Genomic DNA, 21438 nt, shown 5'->3' with positions numbered 1-21438 from the left:
GGCTATGATCTGTAAGAAAGAAAACAACTTAGCATTTTCTGGGAAACAAAATCAAAAGGCACTTCAGTCATGATCATTAGTGTAAAGTAAGCCTATCTTTTTCAGTCATCCATGGACTGTGGCCAGTATAGCCAGTATTTAATAACACAGAGCTATTGTACTCATTATTTGAGTTAAGGTCATAGACAGACATACACATTCTCAATCATTTTTCAAGAAAGACATTTTCTTGTTTTCTGCAACAATAATTTATATAATACAGAATATATGTATTTATTCCATTGTCATCTATAAATATAATAAAGCACATTTCACCATCAAATTTTCTAATATAAGTGTTGAAATTAAGTAAATTGGTGTTCAATTGTACACATTGAAAATTACCTATGTCCATTGTTTGCCTCAACATCCAACAATTTATCGAAAACAGTATACAATGATCATGATACAAACATGTACAGGAGCATAAGAAATATACAGTTCAGATTCCACTTGGGTTGCACTTCTCTGCTTTTGAATTAATACTAATATTTAGCCTACAGAGCGCATCCACAGGTGGCGGATAGGGGGCCCCTACAGTATGTAGGGCTGGTTGAAATACACAATATAACCCGTGGACCAACAGGTAGCCCAATTCTTGAGGCTTTAAAATACTGGGACACCCTCTCTCCAGTGGTCATAAAAATGGAGGGCCCTTAAACTGGGTTATGGATGAAGTCCTCAACGGCATCTACGGTGGAGAAGATGAACTTCGGTGTGGTGGAGATGGCACGGAAGGGGCAAACCCATAGCGTCTGTACTCCAGAGGATCGGCTACGAAAAGCGTCTATCTCCATGTGAGGAGCGGCCTAATTCTGAACTTGGCAGTAGGTATAAAATGCCTTTGGGTGTGGCGAGCCCATTGTAACAACAGCCTATATGGATAAAGCAGATACGGTGCCTCGGAAAATCTTAGGGTGTCCCCTGCTAAAAGCGACGCACAGTTCCTTGGGTGCTGGGGGAACTGTGAGAAGTGGGCAACCAGCACCAAACTACATCAAGATTACAACAGTAAATGTCTTGAAACTGATGGGAATGACAGAAGAACTGGTTGACTTTATGAAAGAAAAAGATATAGTCATACTTGGACTGTGTGAGACCAAGAAGAGGGGTACAGGAGAGATTCCTCTTACAGAAGGATACAGGCTGTATTACAGCGGAGAACCTGAAGCAAAAAATAGAGTGGCCATCATACTTAGGAAAGAAATCCAAGAATATGTGGAATCTACAAAATGCTTCAGTGATAGGATGAAGGTGATGATACTCCAGTTTGAAAATGGCATGAAAGATCTATTTCAGTTGTATGACCCACAAACGGGTTGCATTGGTGAGCATCTAGAGGACTTTTTAGAGGAAGTGGAGAGACAGACAGAAGATAAGAAAGTGCTGTTGATGGGAGATCTAAATGCACAAGTTGGAATGGAAAGACAAGGAAAGGAAGATGTTGTAGGGCCCTTTGGATAGGGAAAAGTAAATCCAGAAGGCGAGTTGTTGGTGGATTTTTGCATGAGGAACCAAATGATTGTTGGAAACACCTGGTTTAGGAAGAAGAACAGTCAAAAGATTACAAGGTGTGGTTGGCGAGATAGACCAACAAAGACCATGATTGATTATATAATCATAGAGAAAGAACACCGGAAGAACCTTCCTGAAGAAGCCTTTGGTGGAGATCATAGAGTTGTGATAGGAAAACTGAAAGTGGGAAAGATTGAAAAAACCTCATTAAGAAGAGAGAAAAGAATTAAAGTATGGAAGCTGAAGGAGAAAAGCATACAAGTAGAATTTCAAAGGGAAATAATACCCTTGATATCCAGGACGGAGATAGGAAATGTTGAAGATGAATGGAAAAGATTTAAGGAAGCACTGGTTGGATGTGCAGAAAAGGTATGTGGTAGAACATCAGGAAATGTGAAAGATAAAGAGACATGTTGGTGGAATGATAGGGTAAAGATTAAAGTGAAGGGAAAAAAATAGCATGGAAAGCATGGAAAATATCAAAGACTGAAGAAAGTAGAAGATAAGATGTGGAGGCAAAGAATTTGGCCAAGAAAGTAGTGGAGGAAGGAAAGAGGAAAAGCTGAGCCTTATTCACACAGAAATTGAGAGATGATATGCAGGGCAGTAAGAAATTATGTATGGTATCTTAAGAAACAAAAATGGAGATCAAGTAAACACCAGATTTGTGAAGGATGAAGGCATCATAATATTAACAAAGCCAGAAGAAATTAGATATAGATGGAGAGAGTATATTCAGAAGTTGCTGAATATGAGAACTAATGAAATGAAATGAAATGAAATGAAATGGCGTATGGCTTTTAGTGCCGGGAGTGTCCGAGGACATGTTCGGCTCGCCAGGTGCAGGTCTTTTGATTTGACGCCCTTAGACGACCTGCGCGTCATGATGAGGATGAAATGATGATGAAGACAACACATACACCCAGCCCCCGTGTCAGCTAAATTAACCAATGGTGGTTAAAATTCCCGACCCTGCCTGGAATCGAACCTGGGATCTCTGTGACTAAAGGCCAGCACACTAACCATTTAGCCATGGAGCCGGACATGAGAACTAATGACAGTCATTCAACGGACCACCAGGAAAGGCAACTAGTTGATGAAGAAATGGATAAAGAAAATACAGTGAATGAAATTGAAATGGCACCAAGAAGGATGAAGAATGTAAAAACTGCTGGGATAGATGAAATTTCAGTGGAGATGATATAGGCAGCTGGTGCTGTAGGGCTACAGTGGACATATTGAGTTCTCAGGATTGTCTGGAAGAATAAGGAGGTCCCTGAGGATTGGCAAAAAGGAATAATCATCCCAATTTTCAAGAAAGGCGGTAAGAAAGTATTGAAGAACTACAGGAAAATTACTCTGATATCCTATGTTGCTAAGATAATGGAGAGCATACTTGAGAGCAGGATAAGGTTGAGGGTTGAAAATCAGATACAGGAAAATCAATTTGGTTTCAGAAGTGGAAGATCAACAATAGAGCCCATTTTCATTATGAGGCAACTAATGGAAAAGCAATGGGAGTATGGGAATGATATGGTGATGACATTCATTGACAATGAAAAGGCATATGACAGTGTCCTCAGGTCTGAGGTTTGGAACAGTCTGGTACAAAAAGGAATTGGACAGGGATTATTAAAAATGATCATGGCAATGGACAAGGAATGTTGTAGTTGTATGCAAACAAAAGTTGGTAATACAAGCTGGTTCAAAATCACTAGTGGCCTGAGACAGGGATGTGTTCTGTTACCAATCCTGTTTACAATAGTAATGGATGACATCATGAGAACAGCAAACGCAGCATATGGAGGAAAAGAAATGAACATGTTGTTATTTGCAGATGATATTGTGATTTGGGGGGAAGACGACATGAATGTTCAAGAACGGTTGGATGTGTTGAATGGGAAGATCGAAGAATAAGTGTAGAAAAGAGTAAAACTATTGTTATGACTAGAGGGGAGAAAGAAGGGAAATGTCAGATTAGACTTGCAGACAAGCCCCTGAAAGTAGTGGAGACATTCAAATACCTGGGGAGTAAATTAATGGAGAATGCTCGACTGGATGCTGAAATTTGTAAAGGGATTCAAGCTGAAAGCTGTTTCTGTCATAGTGTAAGAAACATGTTGTGGGACAAAGATGTGTCAATGGAAGCAAAGGAAAGTAGGTACAGGATGTATTACGTACCCGTAACAACTTATGGAGCAGAAACTTGGACAACGACAAAGAAGGATGAGGGTTGAATACAGGCAGCCGAAATGAAGTTCTTGAGGAGTATGATACAGAAGAGTAGAAAAGACAAAATAAGGAATGAGAAAAGCCGGGAAGAAATTGGAGTGGAAAAAACGAATGATAGAATAGAGAAGAGCTGGCGAAGATGGTTTGGTCACATAAAGCAAATGAGTGATGAAAGAATGCCAAAAAAGGTGATGCAAATGCAAATGCAAGGAAGGAGAGGCCGTGGATGACCACGATTGAGATGAAAGGGCCCAATCCAACGCAGTATTAGAAAAAGAAATCTGGACTGGGACACAGTGTTGGAGGAGGAGTGGTGGAAAGACCGAAGAAAGTGGAGAGGAACCATATTTGTCCCTACCCGGCTACAGCTGGAAAATGGGAAATGATGATGATGATTTAGCCTCTTTTGGACAAAACTATAATCATCAGAGAGAGAACTAAAATTGTTGTTAAGAATCCACTCTTAGTTCATATTCAGTTGCATAGTTTCATGTCCATGCTAGGCAACTCATTTGTTCAATTATCTTTTAATTCTAAGTTACCTACAGCTTGTCCAATAAGAGAAGGGTTGTGACATTTAAGTGCTGCGATTGTTCAGTCCGCTGTTATTTATGCGCACATTTCTACACGATTCAGTTGCTTAGAAGTACGTAGGCTAGTATCTGTGATTATTTACAGCCGTCTTTTTTTTTCATTCTCCAACCTGAAGGAGTGGGGTGGGCCACCTAGAGGGTTATGCCCTCTCTCTGGACAAGAGATGTGGGCAGGTTGGGGAGTGTGAGGAAAGGATGTGAAGAAGTAGGAGATGGTAGGGGATTTGTAGCCTCTTGGCTGAGCAGTGTATAGTTTTATTTATTTTGTTAGTTACACTTTAGTCATGGTTTTTAATGCATAAATTGTAGGTTTTTTGCTAGGTATGTCTACAGTTACATAAATGCATAAGTAAACTCAGCATTTTTAACAATGAAGTGACTGGTAGTTTTCTGTTGAGTCTTACGCAAAACAGTACTAACACAAAAGGAGACAGTTGAATATGTAAATACGCTAGTATGTGGTACATTTGTTCTCCTAGTACACTTACGACCAACGATGAACATAATATAAGTGGCAGCATTGGTGGATGTATACTACGTGGAAGATGGAGCCTATTTGTTAAGCTGGGATTCCTGTGGGTGGGTTTAGACAAGTGTTTCTAGATGTGTGAATCTGAAATGAGAATTTCATTCAGAATAAGTGGTTGGAAGTGTAGGTTGAAAATTTGATTTGCCGCTGCTTGTAAGTGATAAACGACTAAAGATCTGTTGTAGGGATGAATACTGAGTAATGAAATGGTTAAGAAACAGATGAGATCTTTGACTGTAGGTGGCAAGAAAAGAGAACGGGTGGGCGATGTGGGCTTGTCGTTGGTTCTGATGGGGGCTATGACCTCAGGTTTGGTTTGGGGGAGGTGCAGGGTGGTGTCTGCAGCAGTGCAAGTATACTGGGTGAGAACCCCCACAGGTGTGACACAGGGGTGGTTGATGTGTGTTGGGACGTGGGGTGTAGAATGTTGTTGGCTGCAGTGGCTGCAGATGGGATTTTTAGCTGTGCAGTGAGTGGTGGGGTAATTGTTATAGACAAGGCATCGTTCACACTAGATGGATTGCGGCGGCGGGGTACGGGATGGTTCCACTTTGTAGTGATGTCGGTGGATGGGGACTCCACTGGCCAATACGCGGTCAGCGTCTTCGGGTGATGGTAGAAGAATCTGCATTATGTAGGGAGGGCCTGTTGTGTTCTTGAACTGGAATGCCTTCTTAGCAGGGATGCCTTCTGCGTTGAGCTCTGAAGTGGCACCTTGTATAACACAGTTGAGAAATCTATAGCGTGGAGTTGGTGGGGAAGATTTAAGATTTAATAAGTGGAGATGGAAGGGGGTGCTTGATCCTAGCTGATGAGATCCTATGGCAGTGGTGAGCAGATGGGCAGCAACATCTCAGTTGACCTGGATGATGACTCCTGTAGCATTTCTTCAGATACCTGCGATGTCCTCCCAGCGCATATTGAATCAGAGTAGAGTGGAGAATAAGGTTTGGGGGTGGGGACTGGAAGTCGGGGGAAGGATGGGAGAGTAAAAAAGAATGTGTGCCTGATGGAATAGGTTGGAGGAAACGAGAGTGGTTGATGGGGCATCCAGTGCCGGATATAGCGCAAAATGCGAGGTGGGAAAGACTGATGGTGCTAATGGTGGTAATAGTTGGAGGGTCATTCTACATGGTGATATCCAGGAAGAGCGGTGGGTGACTTACTGGGGCTGTCAGAGGTGCTGCTTCCGGATGAGCTACCTGGCACTCTCGAGCTTGTTCCTCTTCTGGAGCAGATCGTGGGGCCAGCCTCGTGAATTGAAACTTAAGTCTTGAGTAATCCGCTTGTGGAGCTGGTGTCGTTGGAAGGAATCTGGTTTGGTAATTAGGCACTGCATAGGTGGACATTACAGCCGAAACATGGATCACTAATATATCACTAATATATTTTAATGCAGTCTTATCAACAAAGATGATTTATGGTATTGTAAACATGGAACATTTGTTGTAAAGATTTTCACAAACTAGGTGGTTAATACTTTTTGACAATATGGGCTCAAATATGAAATTAATCATGTGTAATACATACATACACTAAAAGTTACCTATTTAATGGAATAATATTATCATTGTGTAACTTCCCAATTTATTCCCTCTGATGTGGACCAAAGCAAATAATGCCACAAATGACATAAAATGTTAGCCTGTTGGTTTTGCTCAATCATAGTTACATACTCCACATGGAAATAGAACAGTTCTGCCTTGACAACCTTTGGTACCAAATATAACTGATAATTTGCTGTAACCACATTCTAAGACAGATAGATGACTGACATTCTCTAACATCTGTACTTTGGACTCGTGCTCCTGATAAGCCTTATATTGTGATAAGTCAGAGCAGGTGTATAAATGTCAAGTGCCAATGAATAAGATCAAGATAAAAATGGTCACGATTGTCCACCTGTTAGGTCTGATAAGCTTGAATTTCATCAAGAGAAAGTCTGCATAGACATCTCTCTCAGAACTTCAGGTGTCATTTCATGTTTGAGGTTAATGTGTTTTTAAGGATTTTGTTCCAGTCAGTAAGTTGGACATATAATATGATCATAGATATTATTATTATTATCATTTCCAGATGTTCCACAATTAGTTCAGTATGTTGGTAATATTCATTATCATCATCATTTCATTTCCCTTTTTCCAGACCCAATGGGCCTAATTGAGTTTCTCCTAATCATACCATATATAGAAAGATCTGTCTGACTGTTAGGTCAGCAGCCCAGAGGCTGGTTGTATCCTCAAATAATACCACCAAACAGTGCTGGTGATTGGGGCAGTTGCCCCCCTACTTCTTGGAAAAAAATATGTTTTTATTCCATTTTAGCTGGCTGAACTAGGAATTACAGGAATTATTAAAACAAGCAATATGTACAAGCCCTGTTGTCTTATCAGCTAATTCTTACATTTATTTTCTTTAATTTAGAACAAAATTCTTAGCAGAAATGAACACAAAATGTTGTCCGCCGTGACTAACCGATTTGTATAGCCCCACTGCAAGTAGTGGAGACTCTGCATGTGCTGTGAGGAAGGGTAGCAGGGAATATTTTTTGCCAAGGCCATAGACATTGAGGTATGATTCACCCGCTTGCCATGCACATTCGTCAGTCTGGCAGACTCTTTAGTGCTGGTTAGTTTCTTAGTGTGTAGTCAAATACAAAATGATTTTTAATTGTATAATGATGCTTTACTTCTATTTAATTGTAATACATGTATAATATTGTTCCTTTGGTGAAAGTTTTATTGTATAGTACCGGTATTGAATCAAAATCTCAAAAATCTATTAAAACCGCACTTAAGGTGGTAAACTGTCAACATTTACCTCTCTGTCGAAATTCGATCAGAGAGCATTAAAAAAACTTTCCATTTTGCAGCTTTTTTTTCTTTCTGTTTTGATGTATACACACCAGTCGCCGGTACTGCCACCCAAGGTTATACAGTTACAAGAAAACAAAAAAAAACAAAAAAATCACTTGTTTGGTGGCACCAGAATGGGGTGTACTGGGCAAGATGAGGAGTGAGGTAGTTTGCCATTGCTTTCCTCACTGGGGGCAGAAAGTCCTATTGCAGCACAATCTCTGTTAGTTGCACTCAATCGGCAAGCTTGTTTCACATTGCGCAAGGTTCATTTGGTTCATATTGAACTGGATTGCTCCTTTGTAACACAACAAGATTTCAATCTACCACAAGATATGTGCAACAGTTTTGTCAACATTTAACCTCTGTTGTGGATTTATTGGACAAAATAATTCCCTTTGCGCCAATGTTGAACTTCATATCTTCTAGAACTTAATAGAAACATTGGACATTGTTTAAAATCCGACATAAACCAATTTTTAAATGTGCAACCTTGAACTATTCGTCAACTAGAGATTTACATATTTCATTCAATTTTGAGATAATTGTTGTTTAGTATTGTTATTTTACGAGACATATACCAAAAGATTTTATTTGTCACTGTTCAACATAACTTTGCTACATCTACAACAGTTCATATTTTCACCATTTTATATGTATATCATTCCACCATATCCCCAGTCCATTCTTTCATCTCTCATTCTCACTGCATAATTCGGTTTTAGGACTATGGTATACACTTATGTATCTTGGCTAGGCTGATGATGGTCCTTATAGGACCGAAACTAGTACCTTGTAATAACACATTGTAATGTTTTTGTAAACATTGCATGATTGTCAAGTATTGAGAAGGTGGATTAAAAAAATTTGTATTTATTTTATGTGTATGTTAAAGCCTACAGATACCTTAGATGTCTTCTAAATTCTCAGTGGGAGTTCTCACAACAAGTTGGTTCTAGAGTTGAACAACTAACACCTTCAAGTTAAAGACGTTAGTGACCACTAAACACCTCACCATTGGGCTTAGGCTTCGCATGTTGTCATATTATATGTTTTTAACATTCTCTTATGCTATAGAAGCATGACACTAACTTCAAACTTGTGCAAACGAGTGATTCCATAGATAAATGCTTTGTATCTCATGGATGGAAAGGATTACAAATACCAAAGTTTTGAAGCACGTGAGTACACAGACAGAAGTTCTGCTGACTATTAATCCTCTTGGAGCCAGGCCGTAGTGCAAGCACCTGCCCTTTAAATTGCCAAAGCCGATCAGGTCGGCCTTTAAAAATCCAGTTGGAAGTTACTGTGGCAATCTATAGTGACGTACATACTTTTGTGACAACCTATAGTAAAGGGCCTACAAGTTATTGTGTGCTTGACCTTGCTTTGGCAGTTCTAAGACGGTGTTCTAGCTTTCACAAGCATCATTTCTTGTGTTTACAAATACTGCTAACCGGTCAGTACGAGATTGCTCCTTGCAGTGAGTGGATTTGTGACAGCAAAATGGCAAGTGGTTCACGTGATATTTTTTCAGCAGGTATTGATGATGATGATAAATTAATGCAGTATTTTGAACAATGCGAAGTTAACGCGGATGATTTATTGGATAGTGATAGTGAATTTAGTTCAGAGAGTAGCAACGAAATCATACCGGACATGCTCTGGAATCACTGCAGCTAAGGAAGAGACATTTATTTGTTTCTAACGGCACTAAAGCTACTGTGAATATAGTGGTAAATGAAACTACTGATAACGAAGATGATAATGATAATGTCTCTGGAAAACATTTTGTGGAAATTTCTCCCAATGAACCCGAAAACATTCTTCAAATTCCTGTCTCCTTCATGGAACTTCTGCCTCTCCGTCTGATTCTCCTCCCAAATTATACTTTAATTTACTTTTCGCTTTCTCTCTCCTAAACCTTATAGTCCTCTAACATTACATAAATGCCGGTCCCTGAAGGCCAAGTATAGCATGCCTGCCTCTCACCCAGATGTCATGGGTTCGATTCCCGGCCAGGTCAAGAACTTTTACCTGGGCCTGAGGGTTGGTTCGAGGTCCACTCAACCTACGTAACCCTTAGTGATTGCAATTGAGAAGATATCTGACGGTGAGAGGGGGACCCCGTTCTAGAAAACCAAGAATAATGACCGAGAGGATTCGTCTCACTGACCTTGCGTCATCTCGTAAACTGCATGTCTTTGAACTGAACAGCGGTCGCTTGGTAGGCCAAATCAAATCAGGACTTAAGTGCCATAGATTTTTTAATTACATATATTCTGTTGTATTCTAAATTCCTTTTCAAATAGATACTAGAACCGAAAACGAGAAAAGTTTTTTCCGGAAAACAAAACCTATATCAACTATTTTTTTTTTTTTTTAATAATTCAGAATTATTTTTTATACTATGTAGTCTGCACATAGAAAATTTCTTGTCAGTATTTGCCATACATCGATACATACACACAAATTTTATCGATGAGTAAAATTGTCTTGGGGGTTGAAGGGGTATTATGTGGTCCTGCAGGTACACTTCTTGCTGATGGAATTGCTCTAGTAAAACACAGGAAATGCCATGTATTCCTACCAAGTCCGATACATGCACGTCCACCCCGTGGCCTATGGACAATGGGTACATTCTTTAACCCTAGACCGGGCGCGCTTATTGTTTTTGTCAACCAGCACGCTATTTTACGCCGTAATTCCTAGAACTGTCAGTCTTTCACCACTTTGCAACTAATACCTTTGCACTCACTCTTGATCTTCAGTTCAGTCAAGTTTCGACAACAGTGGAAGCGATACGTGTGTAATTATTTCGAGCAAACTCTTGGAACCCGATGCTGGTTGACAAAGTCAACCGCGTGCCTGGTTATGTAAGTAAAATGTATTTCTTTAAAATGTCCTTTCCCCTGTACTTTTCGGGTAATTAGGCAAAGTCAGGTGCAATTACACGTAGTATATTTCTATTTTAGGTCTTGTTTTGGCAATGATAAAGACATACCTAACATTTTGAGCCAGTTGTCGAATGAAATAGAGGACTCTGCCTCAGACTTTTTGGATGGGGAGGAGGAAATTATAAACGTATCGGATCAGGATCATAGCAGTGATACGGAACAGGAGGCCGAAGCGGACAGTAAGATCTATGAAGACGATAACAAAAGTGAATTTATCTTCGGGAGAGATGGATGAACATTGCGGTCCACGGCGGACTTTTCAAAACCTACATTGGGGGTAAAAGCCAGGACCGGAAGGGGAGATGAGGAAGGTATCAACAGAAATTGACTGTTTAGTGCAGTTGATAAATGCTGAGATGTTCGATAAACTATCATACTGGACTAATTTGTACATTTCTAGGAAGCGGGAGGAAGTGAATTACAGCCATGAGCGCGATGCTAAATTTGCAAACCGCAGTGAAATTATGCATTGCTCGGGCGATAACGTGTGAAAGATTTCTTGGACATGGCAACAAAGTTTTTTCATCCAGTAAATTTTTTGCTATTATATCAGATCATTTTATTGTATAATTGTGCAAATATTAAAATATGAGCATTATTTAAATTTAATTATGTATCTACTGCTTAACTCATTTTAAATAGACGCCGTATTCATGTCCCTATCAGAATTAGTTCACGTGTTCAAGATCATCCATTTTAAGTATATTTATATTAATCACTAATACAAGTTTTTAATTTTATTTGGAGAATAACATTGAAATAAAAGATAAAACACTGTTAAATGAAATGTTTATGTGATTGGAAGCTTGTAAACGACAGAAAACGTAACTGGTTGACAAAGTCAACTGCACGCCCGGTAGTGTGACAGAAATTGGCACGCGCGGTCTAGGGTTAAGGTACACGGCTAAGTCATGTAAGGGCGGAAAGCAAGTTCCCGATGCTTAAATGGGGACCAATCAGCAACCCTAACAGAAAACATTGGTCCTCCAGGATTGCTGGAGGTTGGAGCAAGGCTAACAACCTCGCTCCGGAAAACAAACTGTTGCGAAGCCCCAGAATATGCCTCAGAATGGTGGATTTAATAGATCGATAAGTTTGGTGGACAGCAACTTGGGGAGGCCATGACCCAAAAAAGGGCCATTGCGCCATAGGTAAGGTAAGAAAATTGTCTTGTTTTAACTAGTTACATAAGTTTGAATTTTTATTTTTTATGTTTTTATTTTCCTCGTTCAAAGTAATTATTCTATTGAATTGTATTTAGAAATACATTATACATCATTACATATATTCTTTTGTATCATAAATGATTTTTTCAAAGTAGATATTGAGAGAGAAAGTGCGAAATAATTTTTCTCTTCCTAAAAATAAACATTATCGACAACTATAATATCACATTATAATTACATGTGATAAATATCATTCTTGATCCGTATTGATGATACTTGAATGAAATAATATCAATAAGTTAATTTATTGAATTTACCACCTAATCAATACAAATTTTTGTATTGATTGTATTGTATTGTATTGTATTGATACAAATTTTTGTTGATTAGGTGGTAAATTCAATAAATTAACTTATTGATATTATTCCATTTAAAGTATAATATCAACAATAAAACATTTTTGATTCTTTATATCTCTCTAAATCAGTTGTTTATTCTATGTAGTAGATATATAGAAAATTTCTTTCTGGTATTTGCCATACACCGGTAGATATACGCGAATTTTAAAATACATGTATTTCCACTAAAAACAGCCTGGCACTTTACAGTAGTAGAGTGGAGGCTGAGCTCTGGCCTCCTCCAGCTGATGGTGAGCGGCCAACCGGATCGGCTCCTGGCTCCAAGAAGGTTAAGAAGCAGAAGTTGAAGTACTTTGGACACATCATGAGTGGCAAGAAGTATAGACTTTTGCAACTTGTTCTGCAAGCAGAAATTGATGGCACATGCAAACCACATGCAGACATGGCAGAAGAAGAATTTCTTGGTTGCATAACATGCAAAATTGGTACCAACAAGATACATACTCTCTATTTCATGCAGCAAACAACAAATCTATGTTCGCCAGGATGACCGCCATACTTCGTCGAATGGAGAAGGCATAAGAAGAAGAAAGTGCAATGTTGCAATCAATTTTGTAAGTTGCAAAACCGCATGACCATTAGCCGCTACTGAAAGTTAAAGATTTCTATTGAAATGCGAAGGAGAATATGAAGAAACTATCACCAAATACACTATAGAGAATACATGACACTTTGCGAGATATCGCAAGACATTGATTGCCAGTGCACTTAGCGGGACGGCCTTAAAACTGAGTGTAGAAGTAATACTGATCAGCTGATGTAGTGTGAAATTTTTCTTGGATTTGCGTTAAGAAGAAGATTTTCGTTAAAATTTAATATTTCCAGTGACAAAAGTTTTTGGAATTACAATCATACAAGTATTGAAAAATGTTTCTCATTAGGTTTGTGCTGTTTTTGGCTGCAATAACTTTGAACTTGTTCAGCTATCGAAACCTTTCTTCCGCTTTCCACGATACAAAACAGTGTAAGTAAATTCCAATATTGTAAAATATTAGTGTACCCATCACATTAGGCTTAACATTTAGATGTCAACAAGTATTCTTCTCTTATTTATTACATTAAAAAATTAAAACAAAATGCATAAAACAAAAATTCTTCTACTTCTACCACTTTTCTAACATCTTTGGGGTCGCGGGTGCGAGCTGTGTCACACATATGTGTATTTGGCCCTGTTTTATGGCAGGATGCCCTTTCTGACACCAACCCAATATGGAGGGATGTAATCACTAGACCTCGGATTTTAGGGAAAGGCCTATTTTGTTCTGGAGAGATAAAGTTGTATTTACACATTTAATGTATTTATAAGGTTAGAAACTGTGGTCCTATAGTGCCTAAAATGCCTGAATTAACATTAGGACCTATATTTGCATATATCTATAATAATAAAAGGAAGTGTTTGTCTGTCTGTCTGTGCACGATGCCCAGCAAAATCCACAGCATGCAGAGATCTGAAATTTTGAACATAGGTAGATGGAAAGGGGTCCGAATGCACCTCGAAGCTGGAATTTTCATTTTTGCTTTCGTTGGTGAGTTATGAACAAAAAACCATTGGAAAATATGTATTGGGATATGACAATCCAACGTGCTGTCACCACGATTATATGCATAGAGTCACTGTCGCTAGGCAACGTTCATAAGGTAGGTAGAGAACACAATTCAAGGAGCCATTTTACGTCCATGGCATAGGAAGCCATTTTTGGTCTTATATGGTGTGAGGGCATATGATACTGTTGATGGTGATTCGTCCGTCGGATGGGGACGTGAAGTCTTGAGCTATTCGAGAGGAGTGGGCTATGTGCCGGCACCAGGTTTCATCTTCTTCATTCTTATTATCATATATCATGTCATTCATTTCATCTCATTAATTAATCTGATTAGGTTGACATCATGAAAGATATCCGGTCGTAAAAACTCACTACAAAGATTCGTCTCACTGCATAGAGAAAGGGGACAAGGGTTGTACATGTATACATTTGGGAGAAATATATAGGACACAAGATAGACGATAATAAACAAGGAATAATACATATATCAGTCAAGATGCCATTTTAAGTCCGTGGAATAGGAAGCCATTTTCCTTCAGTCCATGATGTCTGTCTGTTTGTATGTGTGCATGTGTGCAATGCCCATCCAAATCTATGGCAAATCTATGGCTGTGTCCAAGAGCAATTCTTGCACCAAGACATGAAGCTGTCAATGTCATCAATAAGTAAGAAAAATTAATTACACGTAATTAAAATCCCTGATCCCACCTGGAATTGAATGCAGGACCTTCTGAACAGAAGGCCTCAACAATGACTATTCAAAAGATAAGAATTTCATGATTATTGGTCCTATTGACTGTGAATTACAATAATAGTTAAATAAAAGTAAAAAAATATTTAACTATTATTGCTGACTATTCAGCCAAGGATTTGGACAAAATGAAATCATTGTTGAGTTTAATTATTTCTATCAGTATAAATATTCAACTTTTGTAGTAGAGCAAAGCAGAAATAATTATTTAACTTTCATTTTTCTATCGATTTTAACATGCAACATTTGTAGTTCCAATCTTGCCGCCTGATGTTGAAGGTCGGGCCGCCAGGTGTGCCACTGTCAACATATATCTCAGTTTAGTATGGGAGAATATGGAAGTGTCCAGTATTGTCTATAGTGTATTTGCTATCACTTGAAGAATGAAGGAGAAAGGAATTCATAAAAGAGGAGAAAATGGACTCCCTAGGTCAAGCTGGAAGAAAGCAAGTTACCAAGAAAGACCAATAGGAAATGTGACAGGAAAAGTAGAAGCTAAGGCAGGCCTCTCTGGCTTTAACAGCAGTAACTTTACAATGACATTATTATTAATGAAGATGTCCTTTGTCTACTATATTGTACAAAAAGTAACCTGTCAGTGATGGGTACAATAGCTACTGCTGAGCTAAATGGTAGCATTCTTCTGTGTATATTTGGACATACAAACAACAAATCTATGATCACCAGGATGACCACCATACTTTGTTGAATGGAGAAGGCATCAGAAGAAGGTGGAGATGATGTACTCAATTTTGTAAAGTGCAAAACCGCATTACCATTAGCCTCTACTGAAAGGTAAAGTTTATTATCAAAATGCGAAGGAGAATATGAAGATGCAGGATTTTTTTTCTTGTTATGGCAGGAATTACCAACTGAAGTTTGTTCCTTTAGTCTGGATGCACTCCATATAGGGCCAATAAGAGGTCTTCATCAAGGCATTAATAAAAACAACATTAACATTTATAGTTCTTCTAGTAAAAATCTGAGTAATTGGGAACTCAATGATCCCTCTGTGTCAGCCAGGAATATTATGACTACTTTATGAAATGATTGTTACCAGTCACAAGATTTATTAAGTTATTTACTTCACTATGCATTTCAGAGACTTCGCTCCATCATCAGGTGGTGAAATGGTGATGAATAATATTGTCGCTCTACTTGATACACAGAGAATATTGAAAATCCTCAGCCTGTTTCCAGTCATTTGACCGGGTCAGGAATGGAATGAATGAAGCCCCCATCTAGCAGTGAGGATAGGAAATGTGCCAGATGCCGAAGCCTGTTGCACTCCTTTGGGGCAGTAATAAATGCATAGGGTATAGAGCAGGCAGTATGAAGTTTTGAATAGTGCTCCGCATATTTGCTTAATTAAGTGGTATTTTAAAGGCAGTGTATGGATAAAATATATTGCGATTATAACCACAGTGCGAGTTACGTATTAGTGAATTGATATTCCATCCATAAGATCAGTCATCGTACGAATTATTTGGTTAAATTTATTAAGACACGCCGTCGTGTTACCATAGTGTTCAGTGTTGCATATAGTTTGTTAATTACAATCCGGGAATATAATTGTGCAAGAGCAGTGTAAAATTTTGTGATCGGTATAAGTGATACTGACGTTCTCAATTCCCAGAAATAAATAGGCCCTACATCAATAAATTCAATGTGCCTTGTGTTTATCCACCGATCTGAGGGTGTGTGTTGTCATCTGATAAAGTGCCCATTTGGAAACTAGAAGAGAATTACACCCTATTCAAGTGTTCAGTTTTGTAGATATGGGTATAAATTAATTATAAGCATTATTTTATTTATTCGCAATAAGTGATATATGTCTACGATTCAGTGCAAATATCCTTGCAGTAACGACTGCGTGAGCCATTACTGATTCAAACAAGTATATCGATAGTAACGGTTACTATTTGAAATCACGGCCTACCAGATCCCAAACTGATCCAGTGTCATTAATTACGAATTAATTGTGAACCATTGAGTCTTATGTTTGATTAGTGCTCGTAAATACCTGTATTTGCACCATAATCCTTGTAATTTGTAATCGTCAGTGTTTAGTGCTAGCTAAGGGAAACTCGTAGCATATAACAAGCCTTTTCGCCTGCAAATAACAAAACCGAAAACAATATGTCGAATAAGAAACAGCCCAAGGACTTGGAAGAGTGCAAAACTTGCCGCAAACCCTTCTCCGATAACGACAGCTCAGTTGAATGCGAAAGTTGCAATTCCTGGTCTCATTGGAAATGCTGTATGACCAAAGGCGAGTTCGATCAGCTAATTAGAGACAAATGTAAACTCACCTGGTTATGTGACTTATGCAAGCCCAAGCTAAAAACAATAGGTGCCATGGAAAATACAATCCTACAACTAACCCAGAAAATGGACATTATATTAGAGCTCGTGATGAAGAACGATTCAAATATTCAGGAAATAATAAGACGCACGATCCGAGAGGAACTGAAAAATCTTCGCTAAACCCAAACCAAACTTTAATAGAAGACTCAAAATCGAACGCTGATTTAATGTCAAATGACCGTCTCAAACGACCCGAATGTTTGAGAAGCACTAAAACTCCCTCGTACAACAAAAAGAATCGTCCATCTGAAATCAGACAACTCGAACCAATCATCACCCCTCATACCGACATTGATGTGATAAATCCGGAAAAGCCCCAAGAACCTCATGAACCTGACAATGATCCAATGGTAAACGCCAATCAACTCTGGACTGTGGCCCAATCCAGAAGAGGGAAAAAACACCGCACACAGGCAGTAGTTGGAACGAAGGAACCTGAGGACGGTCTACAAGCAGCTGACAAAACGGTGTGGTTATACGTAGGAAAACTAAAGAACAATGTCACCACAGACAAAATAAAGTTGTACTTTATCAAAAATGGAATTGGAGGACAAATAAGTGTGAAGAATTGAAGACCCTTGGCGAAAAGAAAGCCTTCAAAATTGGCGTTCCTTTCACTTACGTGGAAGAAACATCGGACCCACACTTTTGGCCTAAAGGAATACTAATGAGGCGTTTTCATTTCTCACGGAGAAGAAATGACGGGGCATCCCTGGAGTAAAACCAAGGCTCTCAAGATAATACTATGGAATGCAGAAGGTCTGAAAAATGCACTCTCACTAATACCACAAGAATCGATAAATCGAGCAGATGCACTGATAATTACAGAGACCTTCTTACTCCAACCGATAGACATCCCAGACTTTTATGGAATCCATGCTCTCGCAAAACCAACTGAAGGCAGACCAGAAGGGGGAGTATCATGCTTTCTGAAACCCTCGATAGGTAAACTAAAAGAAATATACAAAGAGGACAATATGGTAATAGTAAAAACAAACTGACATCAACATAATTGGCGTTTATATCAGCCCTGAAAGTTCGACAGGGGACGTCATAGAGAAACTTTCCTCAGCTATATCAAAAACAAACAACACCAACATTATCATAGCAGGTGACCTAAACTGTCGTGTTGATAAACCGCTTCGAAAATCCAAGCTGGTGCTTGAAATGCTAACAGAAGAAGGTTATAATCTAATAAATAAGAGAGAAGAAAAGGCCTACATTGCCTACAATCAAGAAGGACCGTGGACCTCAGGTGCAGCTCCAATAAGGAAACATATACCAATCGCAACAGGTATCTTTCTCCATAGCCCACAACATACCTCAACATCAAGCAACAACAAGATAAAGTATTCCAGAAGAATAGATACAAGGATTATCAACCATGAAGACATCCTTAAGGCAGAACAGCTTGCTACTGAAGGCCACATAGATGAAGCACTAGAAATTGTAACTGACCAACTACATAAGGCATCACTACCAATCAGAAAACGAACAGCTCAACCCTGGTTCGACGAAGAGTGTTACCTCAAATGAAAGAAAACTCTAGAACAGCTACAGAATGCCCGTACTGATGGCTCAGACAATCACCTTCATCTCTATGCACAAGGCAGAAGAGAGTACAAACAACTCCTACATTCCAAGAGATCTAAATATTTGGAAGCCGAAGCAAAAAAACTAGCCACAACAGCAAAACATGACCCATTTATAGTCCTTCGAAAAAATATCGTATCAAGACCTCAAGAAATCCCTATGGATAAATGGTAAGAACACTTCAAAGGCGTCCTGAATCTGGAAAACAAAACCCAGGCGTTCCCTGCAATCAACACAATTCAAGACGGAAAAATAATCCAAGTTACTCCCGATGAAGTCAGAGAAATGGTGTATCAGTCGAAAGTCAAGAGAGCTCCCGGCCCAGATGGTATCCATACAGAACATCTCAAAGAAACTCAAGAAATGTTATTGCCTTTCTGGACGAACTTATTCAATGCCTGTCTAAGATCTGGAACTATTCCTGAGGAATGGAGAAGGTCATCAGTGAAAATCCTATACAAGGGTAAAGGACAGACAAATGATCCCAATTCTTATAGAGGCATTGCATTGGAGAACAACATCCTCAAAATATTTATGAAGATCCTTACAAAGAAATTGCAAGATTCTGCAAGAATCCCAGAATGCCAATTCGGATTTATGCCCAGAAGAAGCACAATTCATGCTGTAAAATACCTGCTACAGGAAATAGAAGCATTAAGACTACCGAAAGGAAAATAGTATGCAGTTTTCGTGGATTTCACGAAGGCTTTCGACTCCGTAAATCGAGAAATTCTCCTAACCAAGATCAAAAACATGATCAACGAAGATCATCCCCTTTTTAAGTTGCTAAACAACATCTTGATAGTGAACTACATAGAGATCGAAGATGGAGTCGACTCCTCGGACCCGATCAGACAAACGAATGGAATACTGCAGGGTGACCCGATGAGTCCTTTACTGTTCAACATCATCACTGCAGACATCACGAATATAGTAAATTCTTCACCCGATACGTCAGTCATCCTCTACGCAGATGACATGGTACTAGGATCATCAAACAAAGACAGCTTACAAGCCTCCTTACTTGAGTTAGAAAAGTGGGCTAACGAAAACCACCTCATGATCAATCTTCAGAAGACGATGCAAATGACCTTCAGAAAAGGAGGGAGACTTTCTACAAAAGACACTCTTACCCTCTGTAACAACGAACTAACAGTAGTCAGCAAATTCAAGTACAGCTCTGTCTTTTAATTACCACATAGAAGAAAGAACTGCGGCAGCGACAAGGGCCATCTACAAGATAAAAAATCTCGCAGCACTATCTTTATCCACTGCAATAATGTTATTCCACACAGTAATATCACCTGTCTTGTCTTACGGATTGGAACTAATTTGGGACCATCTCAAACTCAGAGATCTTGAAAGGATAGAGAAAGTAAAAGCACGCTTTCTTAAATGTACTTTACGAGTTGGAAAATCGGCCCCATCACGTCTAGTATATGAATTGGCCAAAGAAACTTTTTACATTCAGGACCTCAGAATGAGGCTCCATCTGCCATCTACTGGAGCTTACAATGAACTCCTACGCAGAAGGGAAAAAAAGAAACAGGAAATCGACCCCGACTTCTATACCTCAGATGCCATGTTGGTGAGAAACTGGACCAAAGAAAATCAAGATCAAAGACATATCATAACTCAACTTTCCATTCATGGTTTTCACCACAAGATATGTACAGTGAAGTCTTTTCATAATCCAGATGTTAACTGTATATGTGTTTTATATGGCAAAAAGTGTGACAGGTATCACATCAAGACTTGCAACAAGAGAACCATGTCGATAAGTGAATATTGTAAACCCTAATGCCCATTCGGGTGCCCTTTCTAATAATAATAATAATAAATGACTGACAGGTGAAATGAAGTGTGAAAGGAGAGTGTTGCTGGAATGATAGGCAAAACCAGAGTACCCGGAGAAAAACCTGTCCTGCCGCCGCTTTGTCCAGCACAAATCTCACATGGAGTGACCTGGATTTGAACCATGGTATCCAGCGGTGAGAGGCCAGTGGACTACTGTCTGAGCCATGGAGGCTCCACAGAGAATATTATACAGTACTATTGCATTTCAGAGTAGGAGTTTTGTGCATTGTGAATTTATTATATTTATGTTGGGTGAACTACAGATGTGTGTCATCTCATAAATATACAGTTACTGCTAGAGCTTAATCATCATCCATTTCCAGTAGCGGTGATTGAGAATTAGAAGGTGGGGGGGAATGTGCAGGTGACAAAAAGTACATGTATTTATGGGATATAGCAGTGGGGGGAGGGGGGTTTATACATCAAAACTGAAAAATAAAGCAACAAAATGGTAAGTTTTTTGATGTTTCCTAAGCGAATTTCAAAAGAAAGGTAGAGGTTGACAGTTTACGAACTAGAGTGTGGTAATAGTAGTTTTTTTGAGATTTTGATTCAATACTATATGTTCCGAGGTATCTGTGGAACAGCAGAGATGAAAGAAGGTGCGGGGGTGAACAGGTCTCAGGCTACGAGATTAAAGTTAATTTAAAATTTAACCAGGTTATATTTTCTTTGCAAAATCAAGAAATAACAAGCATGGCAGGTACAGAGTAGCAAGACAACAAAGGTACAATCACAGTATTTACAGGATTTGGGCTTCGAGCCCCGAACTCACAATTCTTGAGCAATTAGCCCAGTTTTACCCCAACACAAGTTTCAACAGAGGGGCAGAAAACCCCATTCATACCCAGGAGCACTTGCTCCAAATTACACAGTAAAGCCTCCTTGAGGCGCGCAGAAAACAAAATTTTCAAGAAAGAGCAACTCGCTCTCAAAATTTAAGCCTGTCAAAGGCCACACCAAATTCCACCTTCAAGCTGTCCTCTAAGGACATAAACACAGGGGTAAAATACCCAACCTA

At 39.1% G+C, this 21438-nt stretch overlaps 1 protein-coding gene across 2 annotated transcripts in view; it reads left to right on the top strand.

Annotated features, from left to right (window-relative positions):
• The first annotated feature begins 6752 nt into the window (after nucleotides 1–6752).
• LOC136871678 (rifampicin phosphotransferase) overlaps nucleotides 6753–21438 on the top strand; it is a 210305-nt gene continuing 195619 nt past the window's right edge. Inside the window, exon 1 of one of the 2 annotated variants that reach the window (XM_067145175.2) lies at nucleotides 6753–6898. The gene's annotated coding sequence lies outside the window, so the exon portion shown is untranslated. Of the gene's footprint in view, nucleotides 6899–7458; nucleotides 7480–21438 lie in introns of those variants that run through there. The other variant, XM_067145176.2, reaches the window with a different exon arrangement.

The sequence above is a fragment of the Anabrus simplex genome, chromosome 4 (assembly GCF_040414725.1).
Source record: "Anabrus simplex isolate iqAnaSimp1 chromosome 4, ASM4041472v1, whole genome shotgun sequence".
NCBI lineage: Eukaryota > Metazoa > Arthropoda > Insecta > Orthoptera > Tettigoniidae > Anabrus > Anabrus simplex.
This window is presented reverse-complemented; position numbering and strand designations above follow the sequence as displayed.